The 19621-nt window shown below is 39.7% G+C and overlaps 1 protein-coding gene across 6 annotated transcripts in view; it reads right to left on the reverse strand.

Annotated features, from left to right (window-relative positions):
- The window catches only part of hth (Meis homeobox homothorax), a 396541-nt gene that overhangs the window by 275286 nt on the left and 101634 nt on the right, over window positions 1-19621 (reverse strand). The window lies entirely within an intron of this gene.

The following is a 19621-nucleotide window of genomic DNA, read 5'->3' on the forward strand; positions in this document are numbered from 1 at the left end:
TTTCAAAAATGTTGACGTTTGAAAATCAATCACAGTCTGTTACGAAACGTTGATATCGCTTTTTTTATATATTATTTTCATTTTCAATAGTTTTGTTTCATGTAAATAAAAATTTCTAGCTCGTGAAGCCCATGTCACGCTAACGTACGTCGAAAATTTTTTCGTTGTCTATGCTGAACACGCACGTACTCTGGATTTTCCTTTTAATCGCATATATTATATAAACAATAATGTAACATCATGTAAAAATAACGTGATTGATAAAGTGTTCGACTTTTCGAATAAGACAAAATTAGAATTAATGGACATTTACAATGTGCTATTTTGGTGTACGTACTAAAAAAAAATAACATTAATCTCACATGATTCCACGAAATATATATTTATCAAATTAACGTACGATGCAACATTGAAACAATTTGTATTACCGAGCATTCCGAAATAATTCATCGTGACATAGAACGTCTCGTTAATTTTTAATGATCTTTAATACGCTCTTTCCTTTCATTGTGATTCTCAAAAAGAAATTTCGCGATACTGTCCTGCACGCTGACCATTGATGATCCACGCGTGCGTCAAGCCGATTTCGATCTCGATTAAAGACGGAGCACACGTATCTCTCCACGAAAATGCTGCCGGCATACTTAAATGATTCGGGGGAGCCCGACAAGACGCGCACGACTTACGAATCAACGGATTTACTGGGAGAAGCCGCGTGCGCGGACGAATGTCTGCCGTAAATATTCAATCGTTTATTCCGTAGGTGTAGCCGTGTGATAATGACGCTCGTAGAGAATCTCCCGCCGTAGGAGGAAAGAAACGAGACGTCTACGGATCTGCGTCGGGACACGCGCGGAATTACTTTCGCGCGCGGAACGTAAGTTTGTTTTACGAATCAGTTCGACGGCAATGCACAAAGCGCTGTACGTAGAAATACGTGACTGCAGTTATAACATCTAAATGACCGATGAACGAAACAAATAAGAAATTGTTGAAATTGTTTATGAATAAAATTGCGCATGAACAAAATTTTCATAGGACAACAAAGGAATAAAAAAAGAGACATCAATGAGTTCAACCAACTTTCTCCCTTGGCACAAATTATAATACTTGGCAGTACACAAATAACAAATCGTAGATCAATCTAAGGCCAATTCGTTGATTCTCGCTAACGTATTCCGAAGTGTTATTAGTGTTATTAGAGCCACGGCGCGGCGGGATGGGAGCACTCATTGAATGATTCTTCATAACGATCGTATATGATGAACGAACGGATCCTCCTGAGGGTCATTGACTTCGTTTTTTCAAGCAGATTCAAGCATAAATTTTTCCGCTCAAATAATATATCTTAATAGCGATCACTTTAAAAGTAACTTTCTGTACTTTTTATAAAACATACATCTAAAAAAAAAAAAACACGATATTTGACAGTTTATTGATCTCGTCCCGCCGCGAGGTTGAAGGGCAAGAATTTGAAGCAGGCGAATCTCTCGATATCACGAAGCGAAATGTCTGGGTATATCAAGTCTGGCCAGGCAACAATGAGTGACAGCTACTCCCACATGCTGTCATAAGCGTCATCTTCGCGATAATGTACCAACTCGCTCCCTCCCTCGATTGCTTGCTCTGGTATCTCGTCTGAAATCGTTACGCGGTCAACTCTAAAGGATCTGCTAGAGCAGACACGTGTTACGTGAATTTATTGGTTTGTAGAAAAAATTTTTTTGTAAAATATAACGAACAATGAATAGGTCATAAAAGCATTTATGTGATATATTGTATATCACGGGAGTTCTTGTAGATAAGAATAAAAATGATTTTGACTAAACAAAAATAATTTTCAATATTTTATAAAATAAAGATATGTGCCTCCCTCTCCAGAAAATAGAGCTTCGAGAAAATAGAAAAATATGGAACATTTTTTGTTTTTTAAATGTTTGTTTAATTTAAGAACCAATAGCTTAAATTTTTGAACGAAATAAATGGCTGGAGGACAAATATAGCGTATATTTTTTATATAATGATGACTCAGAAAGAGTTTCACATGAAATAATTAAATAAAGATTTTCTTATCAGAAAATCTCAAGCAGGCACACGATGTGTATGAAATAAGAAGTCACTCTTCGATTTGATTAATTACTCACGATCCTTGAATGACTATTTTACTCAGGGATGCCGATAGATTGCATGAGCAAGTAAATACGAGAGTGGTAACGAGTAAGGGGACATTAATAATGCATTGGTCGTCGTCGGACCGTTTCCTACTAGCCACCTAACGTAAAACGAAAGATCATGGTTGTCAAAGCGGATAATCCTCAAATCGTGCTTGCAATAAGTCGAGCGATATCATTTCAATGAGACTAACCTCGCGAAAGATTGTGTGAAATTAATCGAAAATTCGTGCGATAACCGCTGGGATTCTTAAGCAATTTCTCAGATATTATTAGACGTCGTTAATTTTATGCATTAAGATTGTGAAATGACAACGCAATTAACGACAATTATTGAAGATTTTGTGGAATGAATATTCTCATCAAATTATCATCATCCGGTCGAGAAACTTCGGTCGTACGATGAAAGCCGTATAGTGAAGCTGTTTACGTCGCGTTTAGAGAGATATAGCTCACGGCACCTATACCTTCAAAGCTGACGTCACTTCCTACTAAAGGCTGAATCGCCGTTTTTTAAGTGGCCAGTAGGGTCCACCGCGTGACTCGTGTCGATGCAATGATAAACGGTTAACGGGTCGACGAGCTACGCGCTCTCGTTCCAACGTCGTTGCCTCTCACTCGCACGTTCGTCCCGTCGTCCATCTCTGTTTGTATCTGCCAGTCCGTCTACTATGGGCACTCTTAAAGTGTAATTCGACAAACCGGATGTCTGGCCTGGCCCTTAAATAAATCAGTTGCCCGCATCTCATATTCCACCCCCGCTCGTTTATACCGTACGTTTCCTTCCCGTTGAGGAAAAATGTCTCTTCAGAACTACGAGAATGCGTCCTTGAGAGGAAGTAATAGTCATCGAGGAACCCCTCGAAAGAGCGATCTGCGAAATCTACGCGAAGGAGGAAAAGTGAAATCTCGAAGCCCGAGTAGCAGAGCGTTAGGCAATATCGGTTTGCGCCCTGATACGCATTCCCGTATTGTTACAGCCGTCATTATGATATGAAATGTGAATTTCGTCGAACGCGTGATATCACTAATATCCCATACGAAACATTTCGTGCAAGTGCAGTAAGAGCGATTGAAATTGGGAATCGCTTGTAGAATATTCGCCGTAATAACCGACGCGCGTTCACTGTCATCCTCACGGACAGTAAATTACGATCGCTTATCGAAGCAACGTATATGCATCGTACGTGTATTCCGTGATTTGAAGCATGATATTTTGCGTGGAATCGCACGAGATCGCGAAGAAACGTAACTTATTATCGCAAATCGCGTTTTCAAATCATTGTACGTGCGTATTAATTGACCGTCGTAACATAATGCCATATAATTATGTAATTAGAGGCCAGGCATTAGTCTCGCTGACTGGTTTACGGGCGAGATATGTAAATCTCTGCAATTAATTTATTGGTGCTCAAGAGCTCGAGAGAAGGTTATAAGAGAACAAGACATAAACGATGCGGACGGGGGCGATAAAGACGGAGAAACTAGCAGATCCAAGTTGGACAGAGTGGCAGACTGGAGAGAGACAGCGATAGATTATGGAGGTAAGGCAGCACATTGTAAGTGTGCCTATCGGCTGGACCCAGATCAAGAGTCTCTGTCTTCTTAGTCGTTCCACAGAGCGGAATAAGAATGGGTAGAAATGAAGACAAGAGAGAGAGAGAGAGAGAGAAAGTAAAAGAAAGACAGAGAGAAAGAGAAGAGAGTCTAGTCTCTGTCTGTGTAGTCTTGAATTTCTCGGCGATACCGGCGGGCGTATATAGGGATCATAAATTACGATTTATTGCAGTGGCAGCGCCTCCGCTCGCCGGATTATCTTACCGTTATGTCAGCACACTACAATTATATTTACATTTCCTTCGTAATGGAATATCATGCCAGCATCGTAACCATCCAACCGAACTAATCGAGACATATCTGAGATGAATTTTCAAGGTAACCTAAGCTACCTGCCATAGAAGTTATAACGTTATCTTAATCGTTGTTCTTAAAAACACATTCTCAAAAAGAAAACTGACAAATTGTTTAAACATTCAAATCGATATAAAAACTGCGTCATGATAATTTCGTCATAATTTTCACCGTCTCAGAAATAACGTAACGTACACACTTAACATCGAGTAAAAAAGTTATATGTACTGAAATAATTTTGACTAAAAAGATTACTTCCTTTCGTTGATTATATTCAGGTTATAAATATTTTTCGTAACGGATTTACGATGCAAAAGAGTAAAAAAAAAAAATGTACTGTAGGTGGGAGTTTAAAGGCACTAACTACATATAGCCACAAGTTTCAAGCGATTAAATGGCCACGAGTTTAGACCTTAACAAGGTGTACACCTGACTGAGGAATGATTTTAAAACGGTCGTATAAACGAAACAAATTTATGGTTGAGATGAGGAGAGACGAGAGGAAAGAGTGAGAACGAGACGAAGCAACAGCCTGTTTTGAAGCTCCGGCTAGCGTTCATCTCCTTTCACGGGATAAACGCACGAGTGAGCGACGTGTTAGATACAACACGGAGGAGAAGATGACCGACCAGTCATAAATATGGAATCCGGTATTTGGCGCGTTGTCAATAAAACGAAATCCGGATTCGTACTGTTGCTTTTACGACTCCTACTGCATCGGGCATCCATCGTTTTTGGCTGCTGCCACGGCGATGCGTTATCGAAAACACGTTCGCCACAAAAACGAGTTTCGGTTCCAGAATCAAAGTAAATGATTAGATTTCTCTACGTCGTAAAATTCAGTAAAATATGGATTTTTTTCTGAATACGATTATTTCTAATGCAAAACTATTGATGATGATTGAACCAATATCAATTTTATACACACACACACACACACACACATATATATATATATGTATATGTATATAAAAAATCCATCAATATTTGGAGTTGTGTATAATCTACAAGATATATTTATAATTTATTGTAAAATAAATAAAATGATATCATGTGATTTATATATATATATATATTGATGATTGAATGATATATTGGTATCTAATATATTATATCTAATATATTTAAAAATTTCGTTATGTTAATATAACTATAATTTTAATATAACAAATTTAATTTCTAATTTATAAGCAATACATTACAAACAAGAGTAATATCTTTGAGAGAATAGTTGAAACGTCAGAAAGAAAAAAATAGTATATGATGATAAATTCGGGAACTATACGTCTCTACAGGAAAAGAATCAAGTTTTTAGGTCAGAAAGATGCGAGTGAGAGGAAGGGAGATCGGTTTAAGAGGCAAAGGGTCCAGCGAGAAGAAAAGAGGGTCCGCACTCGTCCAGCTGATGGATCTAATCAACATTCCTCCCTAATCACGATATAGTCTCATCTCTTTCTCGGAGTATTCCCTGTACCTCTTCTCTTCACGTAAGAGCCTCTCGACTTCCCGACTCTGTATATACAGTGCCTGCCTTTCGTTCTTTCGTGCTTTTCCTGTCTCACTTACTCTCACCCTCGTTCCCTCGTACTCGATGGAGATTCGCAGTTGCGTCCACCTCTCGTTCCACCATCGCCGCCACCGCAGTCGTTTTAATTTAACTGTCGTATAAATTAGACTTCCAAATGATCGTCCACCTCAAAAAACCGCCTCGACCACGAAAAACCGGCAGCGCGCCGTAGGTGATCCTCGCTGACGAACAACGTTCTCTGAATCTTCGAGATTTACAACGCGGTAACATGAATCCCGAACGAAGAGTTTGTACAGAGATCGTCCGTTACAGTCTCGAAAATTAATTAGCCCATGAATAATACGCCTCTCGGTCTCTCCCTATCAAAATTTTCTATGCATCATTATATTTTATGCATATAAAATGTATATTTAAAGTAATGAATGGATACAACTAAGTTGAGATATTTTAAATAAATATCTCAAGCAATTTTAAATAAAATCACGTAAAATTATGCCAGCACCATTCATTAAATAATCCCCGTATGAATTTCTTACTCATGTTAAGATTTACTTGACATTTTCAAATGAAATAATTGTTCAAAAACATTGGAAGCACATTCTGATTTCAGCAAATCTGATTCAAACTCGTTCACATAACTGCAAGATTGCATATTATTTTATCTTTCACATGCATGTATTGTGTCGCATTAAAACGCACATCTGAATGCGCGTAACGATATGATACTACAACATATGAAGAAGAGGGAAAGAAAAGAAAATGAAAGTAAGATAATTCTCGCGCATTAACGCAGTATCTCGAGGTGGACAATCACACGTTACCAAACGCAGCGAGATTTTTAATTCCCGTGGGTCGTCAATCTTTCCGTAGAATTGAATATTACCGAAGAAAGGCTCATGGCACGGCAGGTTTGCGGGTGCTTGACGATAACGCCCAGTAATGTATCGGTAACAACACTGTTGAAACCGGCAGCAACGGCCAGTTCACCGTACTATCGAGCTCGCTTCATATCTAACGGCACGGTGGCGGCGTTCTTCGGCTAATTGGTTTCCCATGTTGCCTCCGCTCCCTCGGGATAAGACGGCTTTGCTAGTCTCCTCCTTCCTTCTCTTTCGCCGCATCTCTCCTGCCGTTTCTTATGCCTCTTTTCTCTTTCCGGTCTCTTTCTCGTATACCTTGACGATGTGTCCACTTTTTTCATTGACATTCTCTCCAACGAGCTCAACTAATCGTCATATTCGATATCTGCACTATATTAGTATTTGATTTCAAATATTTGCTTGTAAATTTTTTAAGTAAATAATTAATGTTTATTCGGTAATTTTTATTTAGCAGATTTCACATTAATTGGAAAGGTGAGAGCTTGCGTTCAGACGACAAACTTGCTGAAGTTCAAGGGTAGAACGTCCGCGAGAGAGATTTCAATAAGATCTAGAGCGAATTTGTACACACACGCGTGCCAAGGGTAGCGCGTGCATGTAGAATAAGCGAGCGGGGCGAAAGCGACGCTAACGATTGCCAAGAGGCAACATCTTATCATGAACTGCAATCGCATTAAGCGCGGACAGTGACACCCAGTCCCCGGCTGTGTGTATATAAACGTTCATTAGCGCGAAAAATAATCGAGGGTTCGCGAGCATCGTGCAAAGAAACAAGAGACTGGTCGTTAACTTCCTCGTTCGTTACCAGCAAAGATCTTTATGGTAGAACTTATTATTTTGGTAAATTAACTTTCGCGTAAAAAAACTGCCTTGAGAGACTACACTGAATATATTTTACGTTAAATGAAATCATTGATACAATTATGAGTATTCGATAAAATTTGTAGGAATCTGAAAATTTTTACACGATAAACAGTGTTCTCGAGAAGCGATGAAAGAGAATATGAAATTGTTCATATTGAAACAATTGTATAGAATGTAAACTATACCAATGATCCGTGAGAACCACTGTTCATGAGAGAGAGAGAGAGAGAGAGAGAGAGAAATGAACCGGACGGACGAAGCCTTGATAGCGGCTGTTCTGCCCACATATGTTAACGCGTTCGCACAGGCATCGCGTGACACACACTATGGCACGCACACGGCACGCACATAAACGAGCAAGGGACGTATTGACAGCGACGGTACTCGACCTGAAACCCACCGAAACGTTTCACTGTAGAGCCGACAGTAACGTTAACCAGGATCACAAATATGGCACACAACTCGTCTAATCGCTTACAAGTGTCTATAGCCATCGAACATGTAATAATCGAGCACGTAAAACAATCTAGAGAAGAAATAGATCTGAGGACAAACCAGACGAATATTGACCACTTTCAGCAATTCAGAATTTCGAAGTATGTAAGAATGGGATCTCGATACAGCACGGAGAAACGTAATCCAAACTAATACTCTTATTTTTGTACGATACGGCGTGAGACCGGAGACATTGTAGAGGTTCTCGTCCCTCTAGCGAGGGTGGATTCGATCCGAAGGCGCGATAAGACGAATTGGAAACCCCGTGACACGCGTACATGGGGCATAGTCGTCTGTCAGTCGTTCTATCCGTGTGTTACCACACTTTCTGTGGATACTCAGCGATTGCCACGCCCGTGTCACGAGCGCGCTTGATCGCGTAGCATCAAGGGAGCAACGCATCCCCTTTCTTGGAATATGGATCCATATCCGCGTAAACTTGCATCCATATTTAATAAGGTCGTCATAGGCGTGAATTTTCAGCACGGAGCGCGCGATGCAAATTCTTACGAAAACTTAGCTACAAGCAAGTCGAATGGTCCGTCAAAGATACGCGGGAGGACAACGCGATCCCGCATCCACGTACGTGCGTCCCACGTGTGCTGAAAAATAGAACAAGTCGTGTGAGAGAGAGAGAGAGCCTCCGTTGAATTTGAACGAAATTTTTCAGAGGCAAGTCAGAGTCGTCACTGCGAGTCGGAGACAAACGTAATTCGTGTCACGAAAAATATATCCTTTAAGTTGGAAATTTACTTGAAATAAATAAAATAAAATTTTTAATAATATAAATAATATAAATAAATAATTCATTTTGAAATTTCTCTCTGTCATATTTATCTCTGTTATAAATATAGTATCTCGAAATGGAATTATAAGCTTAGAATCTAATCTATGAAGGAAAAAGTGAGAAGCAAAAGATTCACGTCTCATAACTGTCATCAATAATTAATTGTTGCGATATAATTAATTGATACGTGTTAACTTAGAACATAAACAATACTAGTAGTAAGACACCAGCACGCCCCGAGATATGCATCGGCAATCGATCATTATTCGTCCGTACGTTGGTTACTACGGCAGAGTAACGCGTCATATAATGAGACGCGGCCGTTGGAGAAGCTCGCTAATAATAACGCACGCAATCAAACGCTCGAGTTCGAGAGATGCCGTTTCTATTGCCAGCATACAGGAAGAGAAGTCGGTCCAGAACTGTCCGCGTTCGACGTTGACCACACAACGTTGGCCGTCAGTGAATAGATCGACGTGCGAACGATATTTCATCCTCGATTTGCGCAAATTGGCCTTTAAGAGATATTGGCTTTCACAAGTACAGACAAAAGAGAGACTGTTGCAGCAATTAATTACCAAAACGTTAAATTGTCCTATGATATCTCCAATATTATGAAAAAGTTACATAAAAACGTGATAAATATATGATAAAATGAACCCTGTTCTTCAAATGTTGTACGTATAATCTCGAATGAATTTTAGGGATTAACTATAAAAAATAACAATTCTGTTTAAAAAGAATAAAAATCCTTAAACGCAAAAAATGGGAAATTGTAAACGAAGAAACAATCGATATCTGATGTAATTATACAATCCGCAAACTTCCATAATAATTCTGTCAGATCAAGCAAGTAGGACGATCACTATAGGCAGAAAACAGCTACGGTCGTTAGGAGGAAATGGTTTTTAAAAGGGGAGTGTCGGAAGGGGAGAATGGGGGTTTGCTCGCTCACCTCCTGTCCTTACGTCTGTCATTCGAAACACGCAACACTCTCTCACACGCCACGCTATTATTACACCCGTTGACCGTACCACTAGTCGCTATCAGTATATATTTATTTACACTTATATATCTGTACGATGTAAGGAGTGTAAATAAAGCAATTCCGCAGAACTCCCAGAAGAATCCTCGCTAACGAAAAAAAAATTTGTAATAATCAAAAGTTTGTGATTCGCATTCCATTTCCGATTACGTATATACTTTTTATCTATACTCATCTTAGAAGAAGAAATATAAATAATTATTCACTTAATAAAATGATACTCGACATCTTTTATAAATATAACAGAAAAATCTGTCCAGAGCAGTTTATATATAATACGAATAAATTTTCCTAACTCTAATGACTACAGTCATTAGTCATTAAATTTCCAGGGAACATTTTCCTTCGTGGTAAATGCGAACAAATTGGACGTATGATGTTCCCATCAGATATCTCAAGTGTCTATTCGAGAGTTATGAATGATGTGTGTAAACAATGGTTGTAGAACAGAAGAAGAGACAGAATGTTGATCCCGCTATATATCTTAATTGCTAGCACATAAAATAGGCAAAGTGTCGTCGAGAGTAGCTCTATTTCTATGTAAATAGCGTGATCTCTCGCACTGGTACCGAGTTTAGCAGGAAGTCTTTTACACTTTCTGCCGCTCCTCTTCTAAATCAGACGACGATGTGCGGCGAGTCGCTTCTGCCGCGCCCAGGCATCGCCCGTTAATGTTTCCTTACCCTCTACAGGGTAAAAGAGAACAGGGGCCACCGACACACCGTATAATTATCATATTACGATTATGTTTATAGTTCAACGTGACTCCAATTAAATACATATCCAGTCTGAACGGTGACCACAGCCATCGGCAGGAAGTTATCTCGTATTTACAACTATATAAACTCTCATGGAATGAAGAAATTTCTTTCCGCCAGGATGAATCCGGTTGTCTCTATGTATCATAATTAAACGGAGCAACTTCCTACGCGTACTCGCGAATAATAAAAAGAAAATTAATTATTCCAAATGTTACAAATGAATATTCGTAACGAAAGAACTGTAGAATGCAAACTTATATAATATTCCGTTCAACTTTTATGATTTTGGAGAGATGTCAGTTACACATCCTTACAGTATTTGTATTATGTTATATGCGTACTTTTATCAGTCCGACTAACATGTGCATAAATAACAAAATTGAAAAGAATGCAATAATGATTACAATGAAAAAGATTCGTCGCTCTTTACGCAGGAATCTTTGAGGTCGATCGTCTCTAGTATCAGTATATTAGCAATATTGCCTTGTACAGGACATAGCAATATCCAAGGGAATAAGAGCCATTGTCTTCTAGCGAAGCCTTCGCGCTTGCGAGCATCGAAATTTCGTTTCCACCTTTGGCGATCAGAAATACACACACACACACACACACACACACAAAATCGGCGATATTAAACGTCAATCATATACGAGGCATATATTTCATACAAATAAAAATGATATTTTCGATAAATAAATTCAGGTGATCAAATCGCAATGCGACACACATTTTCACGTAAAAACAAATTAACTAAAATTGACAACAATTCTGAAAGAATATAAAGAGAAAATTTTGAATGATGGAATTTTGCATGATGAGTTGTGTGGCACAAAAAAGCGTCTTTAATTTAATTAAAAGAAGATTGTACAAGTAGATAATTTTATGGATGCACTGGTCGGGCAAATACAAACCATTAATATCTTTCATGACAGGCGGCGACAAGTGAGGCAGACAAGAGCAAAAATAATTCATAATATAATGTATGAAATATAATTTCTGTTGTATCACAATTATTGCGATATGCTGCTAATTTGCGTTGCGTGCGCATGATTTTTTATTGGATAATGTTCTTTGCTTAGCAAATAACATGGCGTCTAATTGCGATAAAACGGGCTGTAAACGCACACCGCGCACGATGTATCTCTGATGCGAATCAACCGCGCGTGGCGATGAAGGACGGAAGCCAATTCCGGGATATGCCGATCGTGCAAATTGTCTCTTCTAGCACGCATAACTACGGCGTAAAGTACGAATACGTAAGCGAGCAGACGCATCGTCTCGGTACGTGTACGAGTAACAATATAAATATGCTTAATCCAATGACGGCAAAAGGAGAGCGAGAGAGGAAGACGGAACGGGAGATTGATCATGGGATGGACGAAGAGAGCGTTGCTCAACCAACGAGGCGAGTTGACGCGGAATTGGGGGACGCGTAGAAATGGTTAGGCGGATGCGTCGAGTGATGTACTTCCGGTTATTGAACGCCGTCTGAAGGCTGGAGCGACTCCTAAACTTACGTCGCATTCTCTACGGTACTCTACACTCGTCGCAGGCTCCTCTCCTAACCGACACCTGGATCCATCGCCGCCGCACGCCTCGAACCTTTCGGCACCAGGAAACACGTTTGCGGCCTCCTGGATGTAGTCCTGATTAAATACACCCGTTCAGGAAGAAGCGCATGGCACGAGGAAGAACATCTGCTTCGGTTATTCCGCGTGGAACGCTGCTTCCAATTACATTAAACGCGTAAAGCCTCGTTTCAGTTCAAGCTTGGAGATTTTTTTAATTTGTCTCTTTAGCGATTAGAATTTAGTAGCTATCATGTAAGTTTGTAAAAAAAAATATTCTAAATATATTTGAACATTATTTGCCTTCTACTTCAAATAAAAAGTATATTAGAATTTTGAGACACTACTAACATTCAAGTTACTTAATTACGTTTAAGAAAATTGTGGAATGCTAACGTTACGCATTATTATATCATTAAAAATATATCATCAGACATTCACGTTACTCGTTATCGCAACTCCGTTAACGTGGCTTTAATCTCAAGTGATGCATGTGATGATTGCGCTTAATACATGATTCATGTATTCACACACGTGAGTCCTCTTCACTTGGCTGAATCGTGTTTCATGATTTTTCGTCTCCGAGTAGTTCAGTACTGCCAGTGTTTTAACGTTCCCTCTTATTAGCAAAACCCGAAAATTTTTTTCAACCCTCTCAGGCGTGTATTCCGCTAAGAGAAATACATTCCATTAAAAGAAGCGAGATAATGTACACAGTCCCGATCAGTGTAAGCGACGAAAAGGAAGAACCATGTGAGCAGCTCATCCTTCACCGTTGCAATAAATCACTCTCATCAAAATAATGAAAATTTATGTCACAACGTGCAGATTGCCAAGAGATAATTACTTCGCGCTATAACTAACTTCACATGTTACGAAAGCGCGAGAACGGCATGAAACGATGACAAAGCAGATAACATATATTATTATTGAAATTGTCGATACATATAATACCTGTATGAATTATCCCAAATCTTTCGCGTTCTGTTCAACCATAGATAACTTGACAAATTTATAGCTAATTAATTTTAAAGCTTATTATTTAAGGCTTAAATTCAAAGCTTGTTTGTTCTTAATACAATTTTTCCATAGACTATCACATGAATTTTAATTAAATTTTCATTAAGATATTGCATTCTCTCCTTTCGATATTTCAACATTAACAGTTAAAGTTTGATGACTCGATGATTTATAACCGCACAACATTGTAAATATACCCGCATTCAATTCTATTTCTGTTTAAAGTCTTAGAAAGTTATTATTGCACTTTGTCCTGCCTCATCATCTTCATCTTCCGTGTGCTTATAACCTTTTCTTCTTTCCTAATTATGCGTTAAAGGTTGCTCAGTGTTTATGACTCGAACTAAAGACGTTTCCAATTACAAACGAAGAGAATTACAAGAAGCTCTTAAAGGCAAATCAGTATTTAATGATATACACTGTAGGGTTGTATTCTCTCCTATGTTCAACTTTACTTTGCCAGCGCTCTATAATTTCAGAGAACGCCTGATTAATTATTTGTTCCTGCATCCCGTATCCGCGATAGTCTGTGGTACACATAAAGTATTAACGGAAAGATTACCTCATTTAATAAAATTATATTGAAAAATTAAATTTCACGACTGATAAGACATGTTCCGAAAGGGCCGCCGCTCGCGTCGAACGCAAAACTCTCTCGATGGCAGGAACTCTCGTGGAAGATACGTGTGTAACGTGAGATTTTTCGAACTGTCCGATCATGAAAGAGGTCGGATCAGTACACATGGTATCGACGTGTGTACACGTCCGTCAATTTAGGATAGCGTCAGAGCGTGACGGTAGAATTACGTAATGCGTGCGTATTCAATGTGTGCGAACGCATACACGATGGTTGAAAGTATCGTTTGTGGTTTGCCTCGCGTGTCTTTTTTTTTTCACCCGGTGCACACGATGACTACAAAGGGTGGACAACGTGTTTGCGTATGCATACCTTGGAGGATTTGTTAGCTCTTTTTTCGCGGCATAACATACCCGCGGGTGTTATGACGGAATAGACGCGATGCTATGACACGGCAGTTTTCCTCGATGGTTTTTGTTAACCCGTTTGCATCAGCAAGCAGAATATTTCTGCGAGCACGACTCAGGTCATTGCGACGGAATATTCCAGGCACTCAAAGGTCGATGATGCAAATGTGTTATTTTATCGATAACGAAACGGATTAGCTTACCGCTTTTATAAAGAAAACATTGAATAATTCTTTTTTTCTAATCAAATACGTATATACTTTATACGTAGTTATAGTTGTTGTATGCAAAGAGATATTTCTTACGTGCTAAGAAGAAGTTTATTCGAATTTTATACAAATCACTTGAGAATTACTTGAGAAAAACAATAAAAAAATTACCGTAAAAGGAAAAATGCGGCAACGGAATTCGAATGAAATAAAAAAATCAAAATAAATAACCCGCCTTTAGAGAAGAAAATCAACGAAAATTGTACAAAATTGTCCATGTCCTGTTAGTCGTTTTATTCAAACGGCGATATGTCACGTTGTTGGTGTATTGTATCGATCCACGTTACTCCGATTAAATGACATCGCATTAAACGCGCTCGTGCGGTCATTACAATGCATCGCTCTTCATTTGCTATTCTTTTCTTCTTTTTTTTTCTTTTTTTTTTTTTTTTCGTTCGCACCTCTGTCAAAGAGCACAACAACTCGGCGTTCAACGCGACGTTTTACAAAGCTTGTTCCCTCCGGCGAAGACTCGCAACGTTGCGTTGCAACGGGTACGGTCGTTACCGAAAAGATACACGGCGCACAGCTCGCCATGTAAATGGACAACGCAGACGGAGTAATGACGATTTAATGGCACGCTCTACCGACGTAATGATTTCGACGCGTACATGTCCGGTTCTGCACGAGCATATGGACGCGGACGATGTTGATTGCAATTCCGAAGCGTTCTTCACGTCGCTGCCGTCTCACTATACGCGCTAAAATTATAAAATTATGAAGCGAGTGTACGTACACACGACGCGCGACGGCACAATGCTGTTGCTGATTATTTTATCATGACTGTGCGTATAAACTACGTCCAATAATATCTCTTTACAATATTATACATATGTTTCTGACGTCGAACGGGAGATGGTACGCACAGTCCTATCTCACCACGATTTAATAAACAACTATGCGCTTATCAGCAGATTAAGATTGTAGCCTCGTTACATCAATTTGATCGAAACGAACGCGTAAGGGTTCTTCCAAAATATCCTTCGCTCTTACTTATCACTATCAGTTGCCTTTTTCCCGATCGCTTTCCTTTTAAAACCGTGACTACTAATACGTGACGTGAGTTTCACAAGTTCGATAAGGCTAATTCTACAATGTGCTCTTTGTTTCCTGTTTCTTGCCGTTTGTCTCTCTATTTGTCTCTTGCCTTTTTGATCAATAAGACAAGAGACAAACAGCAAGAAACAGAAAACAAAAAGCACTTTGTAGAATTAGCCCAAGTCTTGACGCCTTGAAGAATATTACACGACATTGTAACGAATTGTATTGAGTAATTGTACGTTTAAAAAGTGAAATGTAAGAATTAAAAATTTTTTTATCACAAGAGAAGAAATCAACGCGACGGGGAGATGTGGAGGCAACGCTAAGACGCGTCGCCGCGTTGATTTGCATAAGCTAATGAATATGTTAAATCAATTTTACAAAACGAACGAAGTCCACAGAGGATAAGTGGACACCGGTCGGTCGTGCGACCGCAAAACGAGGCGCGGAGGCTTGTTATTATTGTAATTGCTACGCGTGTAAAACCGCGTGTGGAAAATGAGCCTAATGTGACGTGTGCGGGCGACGATGTATACGTATCACACACATTTGTTCGCATATATAAACACACGAATGCATTCTCGAGAGATGGAATAAAGAACGAACCAGTAAACCAGTACGTAAAGAATGCAAAGTGCGACAGCTTCTATGATCAAAAATGACTGTGCTAAAATTTCTTGTTCAACCAAGCGTTCAACAAAATAGATTAAAATTTATTCTATTTCTTGTCTTTCATCAATAGAGATCTTGCAAAATTTGCTTCCTTAAAGAAATTATCTTAACTCCTTTTCAGAGAAACGCTACTGTTCGAGTCATGAACGAACAATAGTCCTCCCAAAAGGAATATCTTATATCAAAAGCAAAGAGGAAGGTACGAAATCGAAGGAGAGACTAAAAGATGACAACGATGAGAGAGGGGGGGAGGGGGAGGGGGGAGAAAGAACTGACTTGATGTGCGGTATGCAAAATCTTTCATTCGTTTAACGAGGGAAGCGAATCTCGAAGACGATTCCCGAGGCCTTTTGCGCGAAGGGAGAGTTCTTCGTATGCATCCATATGTCGAGTAGCCACTGGAACGGGCAGAGAGACGAAGTATAGCGAAGAAAGAAAGAATATAGAAACAAGAAAAGAGAATAAACGAAGAGAAAGTAAGAGAGCACTCGGAAAGTAGAAGTGGGTTGGAAGACTGGCAAACAGGAGGTTGCCCCTTTTCACCGATCTCTTTCTCGCCCTGCAGCTGCCTCGAAAAACTTCTCCGAGCGAACTCTGAAAAACTGCTCTACCTAACGAACCATCGCCCATTCCAATTTAACCGGGAACGCTACTTACGCTAGTAGGAGGCAATGCGACGCGACATAACGTAACGCGCCAACCTGTTCTCGTTGCTTCCTTTTCCATTGCATATAGAAGACTCATCGTGCCTATATTTTTTCTGTGTGTCCAATTTATCTCAAATACTTTTCAAATGCTGAAAAAAATATTATCTAATTTCAATCACGCGCTCATCAATTTGGAATTGAATTTAATAGTTTTAGGTTATACATGACGTGATTTACATGGAGTATATTGTACGAATGAAATTGCACGCTTGAATCAAGACGCTTGAAAAGAGACGCTAAGACGCTTATTAGACGCTTGAAATCAACTTTACACCGATTTTAAACGATGCGGCGTTGTTGAGCCACGTGGACCACGTTTATATGGAACGGATTAAGTGACGCCTCGCTACTGCGCTAAACTTATGCAATCCCTTATCACAGACGGTTGGATCCTCATCGTAAATACGGTTGCAACAGCTTATAATCCGAAAACACATAGTCGACAGAGCGGCGCGGCGCTACGACTCTGACCCCCTTCCTCTACTTCTTACTCTGTTCGTCCCCGCTATGCAAATACCGACGAAGTAATGGGTACTCATCGCTCCAATAAACATGCTCATCCGCCTTTCGAGCACGAAAGAGAGCAAGCGAGAAACGAAATATTTGAGAAGAAAAGCTAAAGATGAAATTATCAGCGTTTATTGGCGGGATCACGAATTCGCCGACGATCTCAAAGCCGCATGTATAAACGAGTCGAGCCATCCAGTTATCCACGCGAAATTACACCCAGGTGATATCTTCGCGTGAATTCTCGCGTTATCATTAATACGGAAAGTCTCCAGAGCGCACGGTTTTTCTGATCCAAGGAGGAGACGCTCGGGGAACCGGTTCACTTAGCGTAATCGTGCGGGTAAATGACGATTTGGGGCTCGAAATTACACGTCGGAAGGGAATCCGCAGTTGCCCGTGTTAATCGGGCGCGAAGCGCGAGAAGCGGATTTTACAGCGTAATCGTCTGGTAAAGAGAAATTCGAAGGTGGAAGATGCGCTTAAATGCGAGCAAATAATTTCGTTTGATGATCCGTGGAGAGCGAGCACAATTATTCGCTTCGATTAAAAGTATGAAAAGCTACAACAGCTTTTCATTTTACTCACAGGTAAGTAGATATATTCGCGTGTGAGTTGATATTCCATTTTATAAATATCAACCACGAAATGCTTTATAAAATATAAATATGCGTTCCGAAAGATCTGCCGATAGAGAATGAAGTAAAATGAACCATTTTTTTATTGCCGCGCTCGCTATCGCGCCCGACAAATAGCGCTAATAAACAATGATTAAGCTTTTGTGATAATTCCCGTTCTTCGAAATTTCATACTTTATGATAAAATATCACGGTGGCGACACAGCAATATGATGAGTCGGACGAAGCGACGGTTGAGCTAATAGAAATTCGTTAGCGAATTCGATTGCCTCCTTTTAAATTCATTTCGTTAAAACGCTAAATAAGGCCTATTTATAATTCGGTAGACGGCAGTAAGCGATATCGATCAACCTGTTGCGCGCGATCAGATTTTCCTAAATACTTAAAGAAGACAACGTGCTCCACATAATACTCTCTTCTGTTTCTGAATACGGCAGTGCCTGATCAGTACTTTAGCCTGTTCTTCCATTAAATCAAATTAATATAAGACTTACTTTTAGATTACTTGAATATAAGTCGACGAATTTAAATCGATAAAAATAAAATAAAACTTTATTAAATAAGAGAAATCTTATATACTTTTTAGATTGTAAAAGATTAAGTACTACAAAGCGAGTATATATAAAGTTAAAAAATAATTTTATAAATAGACTAAAAAGTTGTCGATAATTGTTACTATTATTTTGTGTTAATAATTTTGACAAACTTGAGTGTCAATCTTAGAAATGAAATACACCATATTGATTGGATTAGTGTCACTGTTCTATATAGTGCAGAGATAAAACTAGCTTAACAAATCGAGCAGTGATAAATAGCTTTCTCGATCGATAGGCACGCGTGCATTTCAGAGAATAAAACACCTGTTTCGTCTCCTGGAAAGTTATAAACGTTTACAGGACTATATAAACCCTAATCAATTCTCGATTAGCGTAGTGAAATCGAATCGTTCGTCCACCTCTCCTTACTGGAATGAATGATCACGCGCATCACGATATCGCGTAAGGGCTTTTTTGCAATTGTAAAAGGAATAACGGAAGAAAAAAAGAATAAGAAAAACGCGTACCGATAAAAATGTGCATATAACGATGAGCACGTGCAGGCATGGTCGGGAATGCGTTACGCGTTATTTATAACGTTCCGAAGGCGCGGAGATAACGTCGCGCCTCGCCCTCTCGTTTTCGTTCGCGAGCGTTGATCTCCTCGTTTATCCGTCCATCGAAACTGCGCGCGGAATAGGCTAATCGCATCGTGAGTTCGTTAGTCCATTTTCGAATTTTACGAGGTCACTGGCATGCTCGCGCACGTTCCACGCCGCAGGTAGAAGTATTCCTTGTCCCCTTTTCATCGACTCTCCCCCTCCCTCTCTCTCTCTCTCTCTCTCTCTCTCTCTCTCTCTCTCTCTCTTTCTATTACTCTCTGCGCTATCGAGATCTTTATTATCGAGTATGTATTATCCCCCGGCGTGGTTATAAACATAAAACTCCGTCATCCCTCTAATTAAAGATTCATCGAGGTAATTGAGCCCAGACTTTATTACCGGCTACACTGTAGAGAGCAGCGCTCGCCATTCGTGCCACCTTTTACCGCTCTTTATGCGCAACGAGCGTGAAAAAAAAAACCCCGAGAAAAGAAGTCTGGCGCGGAATCGGCACGGCGTAGCGAGGCCGGAAGCACAACCTTGATGAAATAAAAAAAAAAAAAAAGAGGGACACAAGTCGAGAAGTTTAGAACACGACGAGTTCCTTACGGCGGAGGTAGCGTTTAAAAAGAGT

This window comes from Acromyrmex echinatior, chromosome 8 (genome assembly GCF_024713525.1).
Source record: "Acromyrmex echinatior isolate Ae372 chromosome 8, ASM2471352v2, whole genome shotgun sequence".
NCBI lineage: Eukaryota > Metazoa > Arthropoda > Insecta > Hymenoptera > Formicidae > Acromyrmex > Acromyrmex echinatior.